This window comes from Xenopus tropicalis, chromosome 2, assembly GCF_000004195.4.
Source record: "Xenopus tropicalis strain Nigerian chromosome 2, UCB_Xtro_10.0, whole genome shotgun sequence".
NCBI classification, from domain to species: Eukaryota; Metazoa; Chordata; class Amphibia; order Anura; family Pipidae; genus Xenopus; species Xenopus tropicalis.
Genome location: NC_030678.2, coordinates 2,506,440 through 2,514,139, shown reverse-complemented (window position 1 = coordinate 2,514,139; position 7,700 = coordinate 2,506,440). Strand labels below are relative to the sequence as shown.

Genomic DNA, 7,700 nt, shown 5'->3' with positions numbered 1-7,700 from the left:
AGGAGCAGTGCTGGGCACACAGAAGGGCAATTGTGAGCAGTGGGGGCATTACAGGGTAGAGAGGGCAGGTACCAGGGTATTAAGTATTTTTCCGCAGGAAAATTTCAGACGAGGGAAGTAAAAAGAAGGGGCAGAATTAGGCAGTGGGGCAGATCAGACTGGGGTGTAGGGCAGTACTAGAGGATCTGGGACAGAGGGAACACTGGGGGGGCTGATGTTGCCGGTGGAGGGTACGGGACTGGCCACACAGGGGCAGTAGAACTCCCAGCATATGGCGGACCCTGCAGGGAACTGGTAATCACTCGCTGGATTCAGGTAGAGCGCCGGGATCTCCGTCAGAAACGTAGCTACGGACTTGGGGTTCAGGGGGAGCAGTCTGGGCACACGATCCGGTTGGTCGGCCAGGGATAGTCAGTGGGGAGTTCCATATATATCGGCTGTGGGGCACCGGGTGGGTATTGGGGTATCAGGGAATAGTAAGGGGGGGCCCTAGGGGTCTGTACGAGGGAGCTGCATGTGGGTGCACTTACTGTTGGGGCAACACAATAGGGGAGAGGGGTAACTGCTGGGTGTTGGGGCTATAGAATAAAGAAGGGGGGAAAGTTGCGCTGAGGGTGCGGGTACAGAATAGGGAGTGGAGACACTTTGCGCAATAGGCGCTGAGGGTACATGGGGGTATTAGCTGCGCCCCCAGTTCATCCATTGCCTGTGAGCTCTGAGCGGTGTGCGAGTCGCAGGGGGGGGGGCAGGGGCGCTAGGGGGGTAGGACTGAGCGGGCACAACTCACTGCTGGGGGGCTGACTCAGTGGCATCTCCTTCACTCCCGGGGTAAAAGTAAGGATTTCGGGGCACTGCCCCCCAACTCTGCGCCTCAGCCAGTGGGATGGATCCGGCGGGGTGTCCCTGATCTGACCTCCAGCCCCTCCGGATCGTTCTGTGCCTCCAACTCGGTCCGGCTGCCTGAATTCCCCTCCGCCCGACTCCAGGTAAGTGCCAGTCTGTAGGGGGGCAGCAGTGCCAGGGTGGGCAGTGCCAGGGGAGAGCTGCTCTGTAGCATGTGCCCCCCATTAGGCACCCCCACTCCTGTATCCTTAGTAGCAATAGCGCATCCAGTGAGTGGGCACAGCCCGCCGGCAGGTACAGGGTTAAAAGGAATAGACGATGTTTCTCCGACGGAAAAGCAAGAGATTTGGGGGGAAAGTCAGACTATAGGGGGGCTCTGGGCTCTATAGAGGGAGTTGGGCACCGAGATGTTATGAATAGGGATTGTGTGACTGCGCCCAGTTTGCGCTCTGTTGCCCCCTGGGAGACATGGGGGGGCCCTATATCAGTGGGACTGTGCCCCTACATTCACCCTTTATACTTCCACTCCGCACTGACCCCGCAAGGTCACCAATCTGTGCGTCAGGTTTATTTCAGATTTGTAGCTGCAACTTGTTGCTGCGCCTGCACTAACGAACTGTGCGACAGAACCCCCGGGGGCGGCCCCCATTCCCCATACTGAGCCCCCAGCAGCGCAGAACATAAATGCGGCCGCAGCGATTTTTGTGTAGATAATAAATTGCGTGGGACTGAGAGAGCGACTGCGGGAGTTGCGGGTAAAGGCGACCAAAGTCGGCAAGATCCGCTCGTTTGTTGAAGTCGCCAATCGCTCGTTTGTTGAAGACTGATTCTGTTTGGGGCACATTAGCTAATGGAAAGCATTGGCCCCCCAGGAGGCGGCTTCTCTAGGGCCCCGGGCTCAATCTGTTTCTCAGGGGCCACAAGGTGAAACTGCAATTTCCTCTCATTTGGGGTCAGATCATTCATTTGCCCCTAGGGTGCAGTAACAGGGCTGTTTGACACTCCCCTAGGGTAAAATGGCTTCTATAGGAAATATATATATCTATTAACCCCCCGCCCCCGCCCCCACCCCAGCTACAGGGTGGGTATCCTGGCAGTGCCAGGGCATTAGCCCGAGAGACAAAGGTTACTGCTTGGCAGCGCCAGGGCATTAGCCCGAGAGACAAAGGGTACTGCTTGGCAGCGCCAGGGCATTAGCCCGAGAGACAAAGGGTACTGCTTGGCAGCGCCAGGGCATTAGCCCGAGAGACAAAGGGTACTGCTTGGCAGCGCCAGGGCATTAGCCCGAGAGACAAAGGGTACTGCTTGGCAGCGCCAGGGCATTAGCCCGAGAGACAAAGGGTACTGCTTGGCAGCGCCAGGGCATTAGCCCGAGAGACAAAGGGTACTGCTTGGCAGCGCCAGGGCATTAGCCCGAGAGACAAAGGGTACTGCTTGGCAGCGCCAGGGCATTAGCCCGCGAGACAAAGGGTACTGCTTGGCAGCGCCAGGGCATTAGCCCGAGAGACAAAGGGTACTGCTTGGCAGCGCCAGGGCATTAGCCCGAGAGACAAAGGGTACTGCTTGGCAGCGCCAGGGCATTAGCCCGCGAGACAAAGGGTACTGCTTGGCAGCGCCAGGGCATTAGCCCGCGAGACAAAGGGTACTGCTTGGCAGCGCCAGGGCATTAGCCCGAGAGACAAAGGGTACTGCTTGGCAGCGCCAGGGCATTAGCCCGAGAGACAAAGGTTACTGCTTGGCAGCGCCAGGGCATTAGCCCGAGAGACAAAGGGTACTGCTTGGCAGCGCCAGGGCATTAGCCCGAGAGACAAAGGTTACTGCTTGGCAGCGCCAGGGCATTAGCCCGAGAGACAAAGGGTACTGCTTGGCAGCGCCAGGGCATTAGCCCGAGAGACAAAGGGTACTGCTTGGCAGCGCCAGGGCATTAGCCCGAGAGACAAAGGTTACTGCTTGGCAGCGCCAGGGCATTAGCCCGAGAGACAAAGGTTACTGCTTGGCAGCGCCAGGGCATTAGCCCGAGAGACAAAGGTTACTGCTTGGCAGCGCCAGGGCATTAGCCCGAGAGACAAAGGGTACTGCTTGGCAGCGCCAGGGCATTAGCCCGAGAGACAAAGGTTACTGCTTGGCAGTGCCAGGGCATTAGCCGGAGAGACAAAGGTTACTGCTTGGCAGCGCCAGGGGAGCCCCGTGCCAGTGTATGAGCATTTGGGCGCTGGGATTGGATCAGGGCTGTGCAGAGGCAGCAGTATGGCAGCTCCTATCTGTATAGGGATTATTTATTCTCTAGCTCTGTCTGTGGCTCCCAGTGAGGAGATTGGTGAGGCGGCTTCACTGTGTCACTCACACTCACTAACAGCATTTTCACCTGAGCAGTAACCCATGGCAACCAATCCAACCTGTGCTTTCATTGTTTTACTTTGTCTTGGTTGTCTGATCAAAGCTAATCACTGATTGGTTTGATGGGAAAACAGGCCTGTGTTGCTAAACCTGCCCCACTCTCTCCATCTTGCCCCGCTCTCTCCATCTTGCCCCGCTCTCTCTCCATCTTGCCCCGCTCTCTCCATCTTGCCCCGCTCTCTCCATCTTGCCCCGCTCTCTCTCCATCTTGCCCCGCTCTCTCCATCTTGCCCGGCTGTCTCCATCTTGCCCCGCTCTCTCTCCATCTTGCCCCGCTCTCTCCATCTTGCCCCGCTCTCTCTCCATCTTGCCCCGCTCTCTCTCCATCTTGCCCCGCTCTCTCCATCTTGCCCCGCTCTCTCCATCTTGCCCCGCTCTCTCCATCTTGCCCGGCTGTCTCCATCTTGCCCCGCTCTCTCTCCATCTTGCCCCGCTCTCTCCCCATCTTGCCCCGCTCTCTCCATCTTGCCCCGCTCTCTCCATCTTGCCCGGCTGTCTCCATCTTGCCCGGCTGTCTCCATCTTGTCCTCCATCCTCTCCTACTGTCTCCATCGTGCCCTACTGTCTCCATCCTCTCCTACTGTCTCCATCTTGTCCTACTGTCTCCATCCTCTCCTACTGCCTCCATCTTGCCCTACTGTCTCCATCCTCTCCTACTGTCTCCATCTTGCCCTACTGCCTCCATCTTGCCCTACTGTCTCCATCTTGTCCTACTGCCTCCATCTTGCCCTACTGCCTCCATCTTGCCCTACTGTCTCCATCTTGCCCTACTGTCTCCATCCTCTCCTACTGTCTCCATCTTGCCCTACTGTCTCCATCTTGCCCTACTGTCTCCATCTTGCCCTACTGTCCCCATCTTGCCCTACTGTCCCCATCTTGCCCTACTGCCTCCATCTTGCCCTACTGCCTCCATCTTGCCCTACTGCCTCCATCTTGCCCTACTGCCTCCATCTTGCCCTACTGTCCCCATCTTGCCCTACTGCCTCCATCTTGCCCTACTGCCTCCATCTTGCCCTACTGTCCCCATCTTGCCCTACTGTCTCCATCTTGCCCTACTGCCTCCATCTTGCCCTACTGCCTCCATCTTGCCCTACTGCCTCCATCTTGCCCTACTGCCTCCATCTTGCCCTACTGCCTCCATCTTGCCCTACTGTCCCCATCTTGCCCTACTGTCTCCATCTTGCCCTACTGCCTCCATCTTGCCCTACTGCCTCCATCTTGCCCTAGTGTCCCCATCTTTCCCTACTGTCTCCATCTTGCCCTACTGTCTCCATCTTGCCCTACTGTCTCCATCTTGCCCTAGTGTCTCCATCTTGCCCTACTGTCTCCATCTTGTCCTACTGTCTCCATCTTGCCCTACTGTCTCCTCCCTTTACAAGGCCCAGAGTAGTTTAGACCGCTCCCCAGAGACAGTTCTGGTTCCGTGTGCAATAGGAAAGGAAACAGACACAATGTGCAGCCGACAGTATGACAATCACAAAACCACCTTTCAGATCAGCAGAACCTGATTTGTTTATTCAGGAAAGGGTTAATTGGACAATTTCCTCCAATGAGTAAATGAGTGGCCAATACAGAATGTCAGTGAATGCATCAGCGCCTCCCATAGGCTGCGTAATACTGGGGCCCTTACACCCCGGCCTTCAGCTTAAATACACGTCTTTCTCATCAACCAAAGCAGCATTGGGAGGTTTTGGGCACAGTATAGCCAGGGGCACACACACACACACACACACGTAAGGGCCAGGGGCACACACACACACACGTAAGGGCCAGGGGCACACACACACACGTAAGGGCCAGGGGCACACACACACACGTAAGGGCCAGGGGCACACACACACACGTAAGGGCCAGGGGCACACGCACACACACACACACGTAAGGGCCAGGGGCACACACACGTAAGGGCCAGGGGCACACACACGTAAGGGCCAGGGGCACACACACGTAAGGGCCAGGGGCACACACACGTAAAGGCCAGGGGCACACACACGTAAGGGCCAGGGGCACACACACACACGTAAGGGCCAGGGGCACACACACACACGTAAGGGCCAGGGGCACACACACACACGTAAGGGCCAGGGGCACACACACACACGTAAGGGCCAGGGGCACACACACACACGTAAGGGCCAGGGGCACACACACACACGTAAGGGCCAGGGGCACACACACACACGTAAGGGCCAGGGGCACACACACACACGTAAGGGCCAGGGGCACACACACACACGTAAGGGCCAGGGGCGCACACACACACACGTAAGGGCCAGGGGCACACACACACACGTAAGGGCCAGGGGCACACACACACAAGGGCCAGGGGCACACACACACACACACATAAGGGCCAGGGGCACACACACACACATAAGGGCCAGGGGCACACACACGTAAGGGCCAGGGGCACACACACACACGTAAGGGCCAGGGGCACACACACACACGTAAGGGCCAGGGGCACACACACGTAAGGGCCAGGGGCACACACACGTAAGGGCCAGGGGCACACACACACACGTAAGGGCCAGGGGCACGCACACACACACACACGTAAGGGCCAGGGGCACACACACGTAAGGGCCAGGGGCACGCACACACACACACACGTAAGGGCCAGGGGCACACACACACACGTAAGGGCCAGGGGCACACACACATAAGGGCCAGGGGCACACACACGTAAGGGCCAGGGGCACACACACACACACACGTAAGGGCCAGGGGCACACACACACACGTAAGGGCCAGGGGCACACACACATAAGGGCCAGGGGCACACACACATAAGGGCCAGGGGCACACACACACACACACACGTAAGGGCCAGGGGCACACACACACACGTAAGGGCCAGGGGCACACACACACACACGTAAGGGCCAGGGGCACACACACATAAGGGCCAGGGGCACACACACACACATAAGGGCCAGGGGCACACACACGTAAGGGCCAGGGGCACGCACACACACACACACGTAAGGGCCAGGGGCACACACACGTAAGGGCCAGGGGCACACACACACACGTAAGGGCCAGGGGCACACACACACACACACACGTAAGGGCCAGGGGCACACACACGTAAGGGCCAGGGGCACACACACGTAAGGGCCAGGGGCACACACACGTAAGGGCCAGGGGCACACACACGTAAGGGCCAGGGGCACACACACGTAAGGGCCAGGGGCACACACACGTAAGGGCCAGGGGCACACACACGTAAGGGCCAGGGGCACACACACGTAAGGGCCAGGGGCACACACACGTAAGGGCCAGGGGCACACACACGTAAGGGCCAGGGGCACACACACGTAAGGGCCAGGGGCACACACACGTAAGGGCCAGGGGCACACACACGTAAGGGCCAGGGGCACACACACACGTAAGGGCCAGGGGCACACACACACGTAAGGGCCAGGGGCACACACACACGTAAGGGCCAGGGGCACACTATACAGACACTGTCCCCGTGGGATGAGGTGGATAAGTCAGGGAGGAATTAGCTGTACAAACAAATTGCTTGGGCTGATTGAGTGGGGATGAATAATGCAGCGGGGGCCAATCTGTTACAGGAAACAACTCCCAGTGTGAGTGTGCGACTCCGGCACAAATGAACATCTCTGACACAGAATATTTTGTTATTGACGGGAAGGCGGTTATACATTCACTCTGTGCCCCTGTCCTGCCCATCACTCGCCCCACGCTGCCCAAGGCAATTTCCACAGTTCCTAATGTGTTTGGGTGCCCCGTGGGCTACTAACCCCCATACCCACCAGCCCCCTTAGGAGTAGAAAAGAGGTGGGTTACACAGGCCCCCCTGTAAGGGTCCCATCATTCCTTACATCACCTGACTGGACCAGTAAAAGCTAACTGCTGATTGGCTGCCTGCCTAGGGCCAGTAAAGGGTAAATGTGCCTCTTTGTGCCATCTGTGCCCAGCATTAATAGCGCCACGGTGATGTAATACGTGGCATCCCGCAATGGGCTTTGATGCTTAATTGCTGAACCAGGAGCAGCTCATTAACCGTCTCACCGCCAGGCTGGGAGAGGCCGCAGAGCTCCCAGCGGAGCAGACAGATAGCTGGGAGTATTGATCTGCTCTCCTAGTATCACCTGGAATGAACCCGCTGCTCTGTGCAACACTCTGCACCTATCAGTCTCCATTGCTTCCCAGCGTGGGCTGTTCCTGCTTGACCCCAACCAATGCTGCATTGTCTGTGCTATTTCCCATCCTTATTGCATTTCCCTTTTATAAACTACAAGGATCTTATATAGAAGGAGTCAGGGACCCCGGCCTTGGGTGTGTGCAGCCCATTAATGCGCCTCTAGGGGCAACGCACAAAAACATAAATATAAAACCACTTTAGTAAATAATAGTCCTTTCCTGTGATACAAACAATCCTGCCCTGTTTAAAGACGCCTTTCCGCTCCTGTTGGATAAATCACTGCGCT

At 57.4% G+C, this 7,700-nt stretch overlaps 1 protein-coding gene across 1 annotated transcript in view; it reads left to right on the top strand.

Annotated features, from left to right (window-relative positions):
* The first annotated feature begins 238 nt into the window (after nucleotides 1-238).
* Nucleotides 239-7,700, top strand: part of casr (calcium-sensing receptor) — a 61,059-nt gene continuing 53,597 nt past the window's right edge. Inside the window, exon 1 of the mRNA XM_031896429.1 lies at nucleotides 239-986. The gene's annotated coding sequence lies outside the window, so the exon portion shown is untranslated. The remainder of the gene's footprint in view (nucleotides 987-7,700) is intronic.